The sequence below is a fragment of the Nelumbo nucifera genome, chromosome 8, assembly GCF_055504915.1.
Source record: "Nelumbo nucifera cultivar China Antique chromosome 8, China Antique-T2T, whole genome shotgun sequence".
NCBI classification, from domain to species: Eukaryota; Viridiplantae; Streptophyta; class Magnoliopsida; order Proteales; family Nelumbonaceae; genus Nelumbo; species Nelumbo nucifera.
Genome location: NC_142656.1, coordinates 45,668,598 through 45,683,751, shown reverse-complemented (window position 1 = coordinate 45,683,751; position 15,154 = coordinate 45,668,598). Strand labels below are relative to the sequence as shown.

Below are 15,154 nucleotides of genomic sequence, written 5' to 3'. Positions count from 1 at the left end.
CCGAATAAATCAAAATAGAATAAATTAAAATCAAAATAACTAAATCAAAAACGGATTTTTATATATTGATATAAAACCAAATTTTATTTATTTATTATTATTATAAATGAAATTTGGTTTTTCCAATTAACTGAATTAACCGAACCGAAATTCCCTAAAATTGGAAATTTTAGTTCGGTTTTAACCAAATGATACTCACCCCTATCTTGAGGGAGTTTCAACTTGTACCTAATTAAGAAGCTCACAACCTACTTAATGACTTATTCGCTATAAATAGATATCTGAATCCAATTCAATAGAAATTCGAGAAATCCAAACTCATCTCATATTTTGATGGATATGTAAAATATATATTTGAGTTTGATATATTTACATATCCAGAATTGTAGATATATTTGATTTGATTAAGTATCAATTAATTTATGAAAAGTTAGCATAAATTTATAAAATTAAATATCTATATTATATAAAATAAATACTTGTCTTGGTTTCCATGCAGGTCATCCAATTGATAGGGGCTGCACAAACGCATATCCCTACTACCACAAATTATGACGTACACTCTCCCACTTGGGGAGATGTTAGGCGGGCACCCCTCCCTTGTGCAATGGAGGTTGGCAACCTAAGTCATAGGCCTTCTTGATCACCCATTGACTCCGCCTCTATCTATCTATCTATCTATTTATCTATCTATCTATATATATATATATATTGGATTACATGGTTTGTTTATTTTTCATTTTATAAACATATATTATCAAAGAAAATGGCATTTTGTTTACATTAGACATAATATGTTCAGTTGCTTAAATCACTATTTACTACTTATATTTGTAGTTAGCTATTTGCATCCATTAGGTTTTGGCAATGGGTCCCAATAGGTTTTGGTTGAATTTGTGATGCAGCTTCTAGGTATTATTTGCTTCAAAGTCAAATGTTTCAAGCAGTATTATTTTTCTACTGAATATCATTTTGGTTCAACTAGGACAGTTTGCTGAACTGAATGACTTATTAATTTTTGTTTTAGCTGATAAAATAGTAATGTAACAAAATGTTAAAGGGCATGGTAATTGACCCCACGTATCATTCAGCCATTAAGGAGATCATAACCTACTTAATAGCTTATCCACTAAAAGACAATGTATACAACCATTCAATTTAAGAACTTCAACCATTATCAACATTAACAATATTGTAACTGTAGAAAAAAGTTTTCTATTAGGTTAATATAAAAAACACACAAAGAAGAAAAGGAAAAAGTCATTTCTCTACACCAAGATAACATACAAGTTTAAAAAACAAGCATTATGCACATGGATTTATATGAAAACCATCAGCTGGAATCAATACTAGCAATTGAACAATACTTCTCTTTTTTATACTGGTTGCCATTTAGATCAAGTTAATTGATGGAAATTGGTAATCTATTCAGATGTGAAAACTTAAAACCAAACAAAAAAAGTAAGTAAAATCTAAGGGCCCATTCATCTTTTGTATTTTGAGAGGGGGGAAAGTTGGTTAATGGGATTTTGGTTCCCATTGATCAAGATATTCATGTTCTTTTTTCATATTTATGTGGGGTCTATGGAAAATTTATTTTCCCTGGGTATCACTTACTAAATTTTCCATGGTATCCATCTCCCAAGTGGATAAGTAACTTTCCCACCTTGTCAGGAGAGGGGGGTGAATTTTCCAACACTTGGACGGGACAAAATTGCCCCTTTTAATAATGGATTTTTATGGCTAAAATAGTCATCGTCTTATTTACCTAGGAAATATAGCATGTAAGTAACTTCCAGAAAGTGAACATGGCCTAAATTTCTAGTTCATACAAAGTTCTTGATGGTCAAATTTATTTTATGTTATTTTCAATGACAAAATCAATTTAGAATTTTATTAAGCAAAAAAAAAAAACTACTTAAAAAAACAACTTTAAGACTTGAAAGGACAGATGAAATTTACAATCTTAAATCCCATGGCATAGAATATGAAAACTTTTGCACTAACTAAACATGCAAATAAAAAAAGAAATATTTTTGCATTCCTACAAAAATGCCCAAAGGCATTGATCCAAAAGAAAAAGAAAAACCTAGAAGGCAATAAGAAATTACAAAAGGTGATCATGAAAATAAATACCGATTTCTTTAAAAAGGTGGGGTATCCAATATATGTAATGATAAAATGGAGAGTATAGATTTTTCAGCCACATGGTTTGGTTAATAATGTGAGGCCATGTGATGCAGCCCAATTGCCAAGAGAGTGATTGTTTAAGCTACTATCAATGTTTATTGATTCGGTTTGCACCTAAGGCTGCGTTTGGAAGGAATGCAAATGCAGAACCATTGCAAATTTGGGCTCCGGTTCAGCTTTGCATCTGTTTAGTAAAGGTTCAAATATCCTTCGCTTTTTCGATGTAAAAATGCATATGGGCCAGGTTTGTATCGAAAATAATTGCAATTTCCGCTTTCATAAAAGCAAAGCAACCTTTGTTATCATTCTCGGTCGAACCAAATAGCATGTTGTCTGCATTTCTAAAGATCTAACAAGAGAGAGAGAGAGAGAGAAGGGGGGGAAGGACAACTCTGAACTAGAACTCCACTATAAGATCTTCTGAAAAAGCTTGTGATCGAACAACTCCAAATTGGAACTCCACCATTCAGATCTTCTGAAAAAGCTTATGACCGAACTACTCCAAGTTGGAACTCGACCATTCCGATCTTCTGAAAAAACTTGTGATCAAACTATTGCCTTTGATCTCTAAGAGAGGCAACTTTGTTCTCGCTCAATATGGCATTTGATTTTATTTTTGGTTTCTCATTTTATTTTATTTTTTCTTCTTTTTCAAGTCACCTACCTTGTCAGAAGAGAGGTTCAACCTTGTTTTGAAAATCCATTGGAGTAATTGAAGTATCTCAAGCAAAACCCTCGTTAGGAGCTGAAATCAGCCCCCCACAAGATAGTTTCCCACGTCCCACAGCACATCCCCGCCATGTATTGGGAACATCTCCTGGTGATGTCTCATCATTTCTGATATTATCATTGGGAGATATTCCCAATATACAGTAGGGATGTGCAGTGGGAAACTATCTATCTTGTGGAGGGCTGATTTGAACTCCCTCGTTAGTCATAAACCTAAGAAGATTTTTCTATGTTTGTGTATTTCCCTTTTCCCAACCTAATAGAAAAAGGAAGGAGAGGGTGATACAGTAGTGAACATGTGGGGATAAAAGTCATTGAACTATTCTAGTTAATCATTCCATGTTGTAGAGAACTTCCTATACAAAAAAAAAAAAATGCATTTGAATATATGATCCTAACAAATAATTAATATTTATTGATGCCCAAAGATTACAAAAATTTTTGTGCCCAAATACACCAAAAAGGAAAATCTTGGTGAAATATGCCCCAATACCAAAAAAAAAAAAAAAAAATCCTAGTTATCAAATGCTTTGAGAAACAAGTCAGACATTTATCAAAAAAAAAAAAAAAAAGGCCAGACTCCCATTAGCAAATTTTTGGATCCAATCATAGCGCAAAGTTGTACTGACCAAATTGATTGGTTGATGCTCTATTCTAGCTAGACAAGAAAAAGAAAGAATGGAGTAGTGGAGGCTAATTAGTAGGAATGGCAACGGAGCGGGGTGGGGACAGGGAGCCTCTCCCCACCCCCGTCTCCGGGGACAAGGTTATCCCCATCCCCACAGGGATCTCATCCCCGCAAGGATTCCTATTCCCCGTAATTTCCTACTAATTAGTTTTGTAGGGGTGCTTGGCACATATACAAACTAAATGCTATTATTTACTAGAATTAATAGAATCACTACTTAGTTATTAATAAAAAAAAAAAGGAACTCTAATCCCTGATCAACCATGATTTCCTATCAAATATTAGGCTTTCTAGCATGATAGACAAGGAGAGAGGACCCAAGGAATAAATGTTTGCATTCATGATGATACTCCTTTTTTTTCCATTTTTGGTCAATAATGAGATGATAGGTTTCATTAAATACAAATCTATGAAATGTTTACATTGGAGAACAAGGTGACATCCAACTGTAATGTATAATACCATACAAAATACAGAGATATTTCATCAGTTCGTCATAATTTCCACCTAATTCTTGTAGAAGTTTGCTTGCATCATATCTTGAACTCTTTATGTGTGGATGCCCAAAATTTAATAAGAGAATATTATTAGAGAATTTGGTAAAATAGTGTCATTGAGAAATCTTCAAAAATTCTTTTATTTTGTTCATCCAAAATACCTAGAATATAACAAACTAATTCTCCATTTCGTGGTTAGTTGAATATACTATTTGAAGGAGAAGTGTGTGTTCATTCTATGGCATATATGGAAGAAGAGAAATAGGAAAATGTTTAAAAATAAAGAGGATGATCCATTTCTTATTGCTGCGAAGGCGGGTAAGGCATTCTCAGAGTATCAAAAGCTTATTGATAAGACAGGTCCCACCATAGAAAGGAAAAAATGTAATCTTATTGCATGGATCCCCCCAAGTATGGTGAAATTAAGATCAATTTTGATGCCTCTCGATTAAGGGATGGTTTTGGTTCCGTTGTGGAAATTGTTAGAGACCATTTGGGGAAGGTCTTGGATTTCAAATGCTCAACTATTGGCACTACTTCCATTAATGCGGCTGAGGCTTGAGCTGCGTGGGAAGCTCACAATCTGCCCTTTAACTTTAATGACCATCCAATTACGTTTGAGGGGGACTCGAAGAATGTTATTGATTGTTTAAAAGGACAGATTTCTCCCTCGTGGAATCTTAGGAACATCATCTTGGGTTGCTTGAAGATGGAGTGGCTAGAGAGAGGTGTATGATATAGGCACGTGTTTAGAGAGGCAAACCAGGCCACGAATTGGCTCACTCACAAGGCAATGTCTTCTTTTTCTGCTTTTTCTTTTAACTATTGTAATCTTCCTAGAGACCTATATACTGTCATCCATCCAAGCATCTCTTATGCATCATCATGTTATGCATTTTTATTTGTCATGTTATAATTTGTTTTATTTTTTCTTCTTTTATTGTTGATGTTTGTTTGGGCATCTAAATTAAACATAAGTCACTTGCATGATTGGAAATCAATATTTATTGTCCAACATACGATGTCTATATATTAGTAATAGTAGGTAGATTAATTTCAGATGGTCCTCATATCCCAACAATTTTGACGTCAATTGGATTTAACTCCTAGAAACATACCTAGTCCATGTAAATAGATCCTTCTAGAACAAAGAAAAGCAAAGAATTGCAGAACTTCCATATCATATTGTCTCAAAAAGAACTCTAATTCCTAAACTATTGAATCAATGACTATGAAATTTCAAACACAACTAAACTATGACTAGACAAATTAGAAAACTGGACCCCATAGAAACCATGCAAAATAATCAAAATATACTTACTATCTAAAACTACAAAATACATGAAAATTCAGGAATTCCATTTATGACTTATTGCTCTTACATCAATACTCAATAGCATTGCCAAGGGAAAGGGATTAATGGAGAGCAGATGACAAAGAACAGAAAAGGAGGTTTTGTGTCTATGTGTGTAGGTTGGATTTATAAGTTGTTCTCTGATGAGGGGTAATTTGGCCTCACCTATCAACACCCAGACACGTGGAAGCGACCTACTGATTGGATGATGACTCGACATTCCCTACCACCTCAGCAAGCCAGGTCAGCTTGGGTATCTCCGGCACCTTGGCCATGACTGAGGTCCGAGCAGCTCGTGATGGCCCAACCTGCCGAAATGACACGTAGCCAACTTCTAGAAGCTAGCTAGCTGTCTTTGAGCTCTCCGAGATCACGCCGCACATTTGCAAACCTTATCCTTATCCCACCCGGACTGAACGGACTCGATAAGCCTTATCGGCTAACACGAAGTCCACCTCCTGGTGAAGAATGGATTCCTAGTAGCACGGGTTGGGGATCTCGGAGATGTTTCGTAAGGCTTACGGTAGCTCACCTATATAAGGGCACCAACCCCAACGGCACAAGGTACGTACGATTATTTGTTCAATAGCTTTCTAGCATTAAAGTTTCTAGCTTGCACACAGAGTATTAACTTAAGCATCAGAGCACCCACACCGGGTAAGCCACCCTGGGTCCTCTAAGTCTTCTTCTTTTGCAGTTCAACCAGCTAGCAAAGCAGGCTGACATCCGAGCTACCCTCTAGCTAAGAACATCCAGATCACACACTATCATTCTCCAAAGCCTAAGATACTGCAGTCAATTACCAAAACCCTACTTTCAAACCAGAAATTGAAAGATCACATACAACTACACCTGTCTCAAAAACACCCACAAGTACTTTGTCACCCACTGAGCACCATATTCACTCACAATGTAGTCTACGTGGTTAGTTGGCATCCCTCTCATTGACAAACTATGTGGCTGTGTTGGCAGTACCTCGTTAGAGGCTTTTCTTAGGTGGTCCTATCTCCCAAATATACATTTACAGTTCACAACACTATTATTCATTGAATGGTTTAGAAAACAGTTCGTAGCATAGAAATAGACAAAACTTGCACTACTTGTAAAACTATTAATTGCAACAAACCCCAATTAATGTTTTTAGTGCAAAAACAGGCTAACATAGAAACCCAGATCATCACTCTAAAGGAGAAGCACAAACAAAGAAACCTAAGCCAAAACTTGGCAAAATCTTGGGTGGGGTCAACACCCTAACCATCCTCTGGGGCAGGGTAATTGCTTAGAATTGTTATCCTAGCTCTCATGAAGTGCATGAATTCTAAAAGAAATCTAAGTTCTCATTTTCTTCTTCCCAACTAGTTTATTTTTCTATTTTGTGGTTGTTTTGTTGCTTTTCAATTAATTTTCACTTTACAACAATTGTAAGATTTTTACAAGACAAGCAATGATTCAGTGACATTTAGAAGGATCCAAATTGTCAACGGCATTCAGGTCCTCTGACAATATGGGTTGTCCTAAGTAGGGGTGTCAATTGGACTGGATTTGGTCCAATTTGATCCAGTCCAATATGAGTCTATTATAAATGGACCAGGTCCAATCCAATCCAATCCAATGAATGTTTTGGTCCAATTTGGACCAGTCCAATTCAATGTCTGAACTGTCTAATCTATTCAAATTCATTTTGATTTAGATTGGTTTCAACCCAAATCCGGTCCATTGACACATATATTCTTATCTTATATTAATGGACCAAATATTGACTTAATCCAACCCAATCTAATATGAATTTGTTATGAATAGATCAGGTCAAATCCAATCTAATAAATATTTTGAACCGGATTGGTCCAATCCAATATATCTTGTTGGTCCATCCAATCCATTTAAATTGATTTTGGATTAGACGGGGTCCAATCCAAAACTGGTCCATTGACACCCTTAGTCCTGAGATCATTCACCCCTCTGTTTGTAGTAAAAGCATGTCGTCAGCATTCTTTCTTAAACCCAAGTCATTAAAGTAGTAATTTACAGGTTGAACCATCTATGAGTTGAGGGAAAATACTCATATTTAAATATTAAGGTAGTTGAGTTGTAATTTGCATATTGAAGTGTGAGTAACGCTCAAGTGTTTGGTGTATGTTAGCGACGGTCAAGTGAATTGAGGATGGTGATCAAGTGTTTTGTATCAGCCGAGACAAATGCTGACAAATATGTATTTGGTATTTGCACTGACTGTGCCAAACAAGATCCAAACATTTCATACATGTAAAACCAAGCCAATTTTGCATTCCACTAAACCGGACAACTTTGCATTATACTGTTCATTTTTGTATTTGTACTCTTTGCAAACGTAGCCTAAGGCTCAGTTTGGAAGGAATACAAATACAAATATGTACAGTGCAAATACATACGAAATAATATAAAATGTAAGGTTTTGCACTCTACATATCTGTACTTGTACTCGGTTTGAAAAGAGTACAAATACAAATATGTAGAGTGCAAAACCTTACATTTTGTATTATTTTGTATGTATTTGCACTGTACATATTTGTATTTGTACTCCTTCCAAACTGAGCCTAAACAAGCAATTCATAGCTATGCACTAGGCTTTGCAACATTTGATGGTTGGACCAAAACACCACTCTAGTAGTTAACTAGGATTTACTTGTTCTTTGCAACTCTAAATAGGTATTTTTGGTAATCTAACTCTAAATAGTTTGAGACAAAGAGATAGAGAAAATGCAATTGTGCACAAACAAAGATTATTCCATTCAACAATCAATTAAGAGCCCATTACAAAGGGTGAGAGTTAAATTAAATTATTGCTAATTGAGTTTCCCATACCAAACCCTAATTCAGCCCATTATTCGTACCCAAAACTTACTATAATAGCTTAATATAGGAAGAGAAAATTTCTAAGAAAAAGATAAAATCAAGTAATATCTACCACCAAGAGGAGATTGAATATGTGTTGTGTCTTCCTAGATGAACTCAATCTTCTTGCCCAAGATTTGAGAATGTACCATCTAGACTTTCCTTATTTGTTTGGTTTATTTTTAATCTACCTACCATATTCTTCATATCTCCTATTTGTTTGATAGAAAAAAAAGGTGCTGCTCAGATATTGAACCAAGGAGGTGTAATTAATTAGGTTCTTTCACATAAATTTCGCCTAAAGTCTCCCTAAAACACTATGAGTGTGTGTGATGGTTGGTGGAAGTGTTGTGTCAAGAAATCAATATAACGCAATGGAAATAACAAATCAATGCAAGAAAGTAGAGCACAAGGCACAAGAAATTTATAGAAGTCAGTAATCCCAGCCTACATCCTCTCCCTAGGCACACCACCTACAATCCATTATAATCAACTGAGTTTATACAAGATGCCAACAAGACCACTGTAACCATCTAGGCATATAAGGGTTCCAACAAGACCACTCCAATTAGCTGGGCTTATACAGGTGCCAACAAGACCACTTCAACCGAATAGTTTACTAGGTGCTATCGAAACTTTCAACCAATGTTCACACATTAAACACCAAATAGCTAGCCAACTGATAGCTTGAATGTGCTATCAACCCTTTCACAAATAATAATAGATACATTAATGAAGGCCAAAGATCATATGAAACTTCAAGGCAGATAAGAAACTCAGATCAATGGGCTCCTTGGGATTCAATCACACACTTTAAACTCTTTAGCTTTGAGAAATCTCTCCATTTAAATCAAGGGAATTTCAAAGGATAAATCTCTTGGTTTCCTCATGTTTCCCTCTAACTTTTCAAGTTCTAGCTCAAGATATTTCTTTAAGTTCTTGTCTTCTATCTTTTATTGAGAGATTTTATAACTAGGATTCAAGCAACCACAAATATGACTGTTGTAACCAATTAGCTCACTATGTTTCCTCATTAGAAGAAGTTCATCGAAAGAACCATTGAAGATCAAAACTAACCATTATACATGAGGTCTCAAAGACATTTTTTGCGTGAAGTAGTCAACTATTAAGTTAACTAGTCAACTATTAAGTTAACTAGTCAACTATTTGATTGTAGGAATGGCAATGGGGTGGGTTCGGGGCAGGGATCATATTCCCCATCCCCGATCCCCGTTGGAGATAAAATTTGTCCTCCATCCCTGATCCTGACGAGGATGGGTTCCCCGTGGGGACTCGAATCCCCAAAATGTTTTCAAATAATATTGTTTTTTAAATAAATTTACTTAAAATAAATAAAAAATTTAAATTATAAATAAAATTTTAAATATGTTTTGATATATATAATATAAATAATATAATAGTATATTTAATATAGATAATATTTAATGTATATTTAATATAAATAACTTTTAATGTATATATAATCGGGGTCGAGGTGAGGTGAGGACCTCAATCCCCGACCCTGACCCCGACCAGGGATTCCTATTAATCCCTGCCCCCATCCCCACCCTGCCAAAACAATCCCCATCCCCGGCCCCATCTGGTCGGGGAAATCAGGTCCCCGTCGGGGATGGGGAAAATTGCCATCCTATTTGATTGTTCATGTCTAGCAATTTAAACAACTAGTCGACTATATAGCATAAGTAGTCGATACTTAGACAAGGCTAGAATCTTTAGATTTAACTAGTCAACTATTTGTCATAACTAGTCAACTATATAAGCATTATTCACTTGGTTAAGTTGTATGTAGTTGACTCCTTAAGTTTCAAGAATTGATATTTTTAAATATTTTGATTTCTAACCTTTAGGAAATGAGTTCTTAGCCTCCTAAAAGGTCCAATCAACTTTTAAGCCCAACAAGATCTAGAAATATTCCTAAGTCTAGCTAAGCTAACCATTGGTCTCTAAGGTATTGGTTTAACTATGGTTGGTCAAGTTTGAGCCCAAGTTATGATACTTGTTGTAGATTACATCATGTCCCTAAAGATATGGCCTTTTCACATTCTTGAACTTAATATTCTTTCATGGGGGGTGCCTTGCATTTCTTTTTCCAACTTTTCAGCTTAATTTGTAGGAGATTAATAAGAATGCTTGCACACATGGATTCAAACACATTAGTAGCTTTAATGCATTTGTTATCATCAACACCCATAAGGTCAACAAAAGGGATAGAGCACTAACAAAATCTAATGGTATTGCAGCCCCCCAAGTCCTCTAAATTGATGGAATAGATTATCATTAGGTGCATGGGAGTGATCTCTAAACCATCCACTACATGCCCTAGATTGGCTACATAAGTTGCAAGCTGATTAGAATTGTGCAAGACATGTTGTATGTGGATTCTTTGCCCACTATTCAAGCATTTCTTGGATATCCATTATTATTTCACTATTTTTCCAAGGCAGGTTCTACTCCTTGTTTATGCTTTTCACCATGAGTAGGGGATCTCCTATTATTATGTTATCTTGATTCATCTTAGGGGGGCATTCCTTTTTTAGATTTTGAGAGGGGGAAAAGTTGGTCAATGGGATTTTGATTCCCATTAACCAACAAACTCATGTTTTTTTTTTAGATTTATGTGGGGACTAGGGAAAATTTATTTTCGTGGTGATCACTTATCTAGGTAAGTGATACCCATCTCCTAGGTGGGTAAATAACTTTCCCACCTGGGGGAAAGTTACTAATACTTGAATGGAATAGAAATGCCCCTTTTAATAATGAAATTTTATGGCTAGAATGATCATTGCCTTATTTACTTGGGAAATAAAAGAACATGGGTATATGCACTTACCTGGGTAAGTGGGGACTAGGGAAAATTTATTTTCGTGGTGATCACTTATCCAGGTAAGTGATACCCATCTCCTAGGTGGGTAAATAACTTTCCCACCTGGGGGAAAGTTACTAATACTTGAATGGGACAGAAATGCCCCTTTTAATAATGAAATTTTATGGCTAGAATGATCATTGCCTTATTTACTTGGGAAATAAAAGAACATGGGTATATGCACTTACCTGGGTAAGCCTTTTTTGAGAAACACTTACCCAAGTAAGTGCATTTACCCAAATAAATAACTTATCAAAAAGCGAACGGGCCTTAAAAGTTGTTGAGACTAATTCCTTTCCACCATAACCTCTACCACGAATATGGAGCATGCCCAATCTTCATGGTGTTCAACTTTATATTTTCTCCTCAAAAATCTCTTGCTACCCAATCTATGGTTGCCTCCTCCTTCTTCGACAGAAGATGCATCAAAGTTTATTTTCATTTGGTTGTATCATGGGGGATGCCACCTAATGTATTGCACTTGTTTAACAACTTGGTTAGTTAAAAGAAGATTTTGGATTGTATGATATTCAATCAGGTCCACTATTTCCTTCTTGATTAATCTAGTTGGGTTCATTTAGATTCCTTCAAAATAACACCGATTCCTATGAATCTAAATATTCCAAATTATATTTGCAATTCATCCCCTAATTTGAGCTTCATCACTTTTCTTATCTTCTTAAACCATTAGGTTTTTTCATTATTCTTTACTAGGCCTAAGGCCATCTAATCTACTAATCCTCATATTTGGTTTATTACAAGGCATTGCACAGAAAAGGTGAACAATGTTCTCTTCTTCTTGGTGACAAACCAGGCATGTAGGATCAATTCTCTACACATTTTGGATTAAGCATTTCCTAGAAGGGCCTTTCATTGCTAAGAGTTAGAGAAAAATTTTGATTTTGGGTTGAATTTTTAGTTTCATTATGAAATTTTTCAAATTAATTACAACCCTTCCAACTTAAGCTAATTCCCCATCTTAGCCTGTCTTCACCATGGCTTAGAATGTAGATACCTTTTATTTTTGTTGATATATATGTTATTAGGACCAACAATTGAATGTCCTGCATTCTCCATGATTTTGAATCTTAGTTTATGACATCCCCAACCCTTAGATTGAAATTTTTGGAAGGGTTAGGATCCACTATATGGACGGTCAAACCATACTATATGGTTGAGCAAAATTTCAAAAATTTATTAATCCTTCTAAAAATCGAATTCCTTATATTTTGAAAAACTACATTTTTCAGGATCGGTCTTATACTGAATTGGACCAAATTTGAAACCAAATAGGAAGGAGATTTATACTTGATACAGATACCACAAACACAGATCCCAAGGTGGAAGTTCACACCTAAATCAGTCCTAAAACCAGCCTCCACTGAATATGGCACAGTGTATAGGTGAAGCTAATTCAGCAACACGGTTTTTAGTAAAACTGCAACCCAACTGCTTTGATCAAACTAGGGAAGGTAAACCTAAAATTCTTGTGATTTTTTTTTTTTTTTTGCAAAAATCAGAAGAAAACTGATCTCTATCAGTCCTTGAAAGCCTAAGTCATGATAGGGTTTCTTGGAGGACAAAAGAGAAGAAGAGAGAACAAGAGAGAGTGGCCTTCTTGTCTGGTTCATCATCTTTTTCTTTATCTCCTTATGGAGCACTCTCCTAATCAAATTTGGAGATTATCCAAATCTAATTTGGATCTGGATTCTATTAAGAGATAAGCCCTATCCTCTTAAGAGGATAGGTGCTCCATATCCATTTTCAAACCCAGATTTGACCCAAAACACATGACAACTTAAGTTGTCATGTGACAAATTACTTAATCTTATTAATTATGGGCCTTAGGCCCATTTCTTTCAAGGGCTCATGACCCAAGCTATTGCATTGCCAACTTAGGCATGATTTGTATGAAGTGGGACCCCACAATGACTTCACATAAATCCACATGGATTTCACCTAGCCTCTATGAAAAAGCTTAGTTGAATTTACTACTAAACACAATGAACCCCTGAGAACATCACTATGGGCTCAATATGGATCCACCATTTACACCTAAATGATCCCCGAATTCGGTCATCCTATGAAAATCCAAAGATAATGGACTTAAGTAAGATAAAGTCCATTAGGTAATCAGTCTTGTAAGGGTCTCTTACACTTAACCTCTCAACCCATAATGATCACAACACTAACTGACAGGGAAAGACCTCTCCCCTGGCTGCAAAGTACAGTGTCACACTCTTTTCTCTGATGGATCCTGGGAATTAAAACATTTTACAAACATTTTTCTTAAAACATAATGTATGTATCATATAAATATATTTTGCAAAACCAAATGTCAAACATATTTGAAATCCTTCCATCAAAGAGAATGTAAGCCCTATCATATACTTTGTCCGACAAAAGGGTTGATCCTCTCACTATGATCACCCATTCAAGTGAATTCTCAGATTATCCCAACATACCCAAGTTTTGAACCTTGATGGATCTCATTGATTGGCACACTTAATGTAGTACCACAATCAAGTCTAAAGGTTATGTATAACTTTCTACTTTTGCTCATCAATCTCCAAGGTCCAGGCATAATGGGAAAATGGTCCGGGTTCAGTGTTTCATCCAAACACACACTGCATGTGCTTCGGGTCTAACCCTATCAACTAAGACAAACTGCCCAAACTTCTTTGGTAGCACATCAGCGTCAACCTTGACAGGATACACTCCCCAAGTCCATCAAACGGTTGAGAACATTCTAAACTAACACGAGTCTCATAAATGTATAGTTTAAGGGGTAATTACACAGAAATATACCAATATTAACATGAAACAATAATGTACTTTCATTCATTTATAACAAATGTATCTGTACATCAATCAGTAAGGACATACACTGTCTAATAGAAATTTAGGTTATCTCTCAAATTTTAATCAATTTGTTCTTAGATTGGAACTTCCCCAAGCCAATTGTCCAAGTAGAATTTGATTTTTCTTCCATCACCCACCCTCCAAATGGACCCTTTTTAAGTAGATCCCTTATTCCTTCTAGCACTCCTTCCAAGCTAAGGACAACCCTTATTCCCTTTTATTGGTTTAGCTTGCCATAGCTATTCTTTTTTTAAGTATTTAAGTATTTTTCCTTTACTACCTTTGCCCATAGGTTGCTATCGACATTTACAATTCTCCATCCTAGACTTCCATGAAAGGTATGCTAATATCCTTTGTTTTTTAGGTTTCTAGTCCTCTTACTTTGATTGGCTTGCATGTATTGTTCCAACTTTTTTTAAACCCCAAAATTTATTCCAGATGGAGGGGTGGCTTCCTTAGCATTTTATTAATTATCTTACATTAAAAGGAAAATAAGGTATAGAGGACATAGCCCACCTTGCCCCAACACCTAAAGAAAGATCACATAATCTTTTGCACTCAACCTTGTCGGAAAGCATTACAAGAAAAATAAAAAACCAATAAATGAAGAAGCACAACAACATTAGTCAATACGTATCAGAGGGGGTCTCATACAATCCTCCTTCAAAAGGTTCTTAAGCTCCCATGGTAGGTCATGAAAGGAGTTGAAAAAAATGGAACCTTTGATCGAAGAAGCCCATATTGGCTTGTCAATTTATGCATATATTCCTTTCATGAAGAGTACGGTTGAAATTAATCCTCATGCAATCAGTCAACATCGTTACATCCCTCAAAATATAATAGATATGCCAAGTCAAGCCTAAATTTCTCTCCAAAATGTCTATGAGTCATTTATTATCACTTACCACTTTTAGCTCCATCACACCATTTTGATAGCATAAATAAAGCTCATTATGGAGTGTTTTACATTCTACTAAAAGAAAAGATCATCACCATAAAAATTAGTGAAAGCATAGTGAAAAAATCCATTACCATCTCTAAGAATACCTCCACCCAAGGTTTTAAAAACCAACCCAGAA

General features: G+C 35.5%; 1 non-coding gene across 1 annotated transcript; it reads right to left on the bottom strand.

Annotated features, from left to right (window-relative positions):
* Positions 1-511: 511 nt before the first annotated feature.
* LOC148789967 (U1 spliceosomal RNA) lies at positions 512-670 on the bottom strand. The gene has a single exon (XR_016079907.1). It is a non-coding gene; the product is annotated as a U1 spliceosomal RNA (small nuclear RNA).
* Positions 671-15,154: the final 14,484 nt, after the last annotated feature.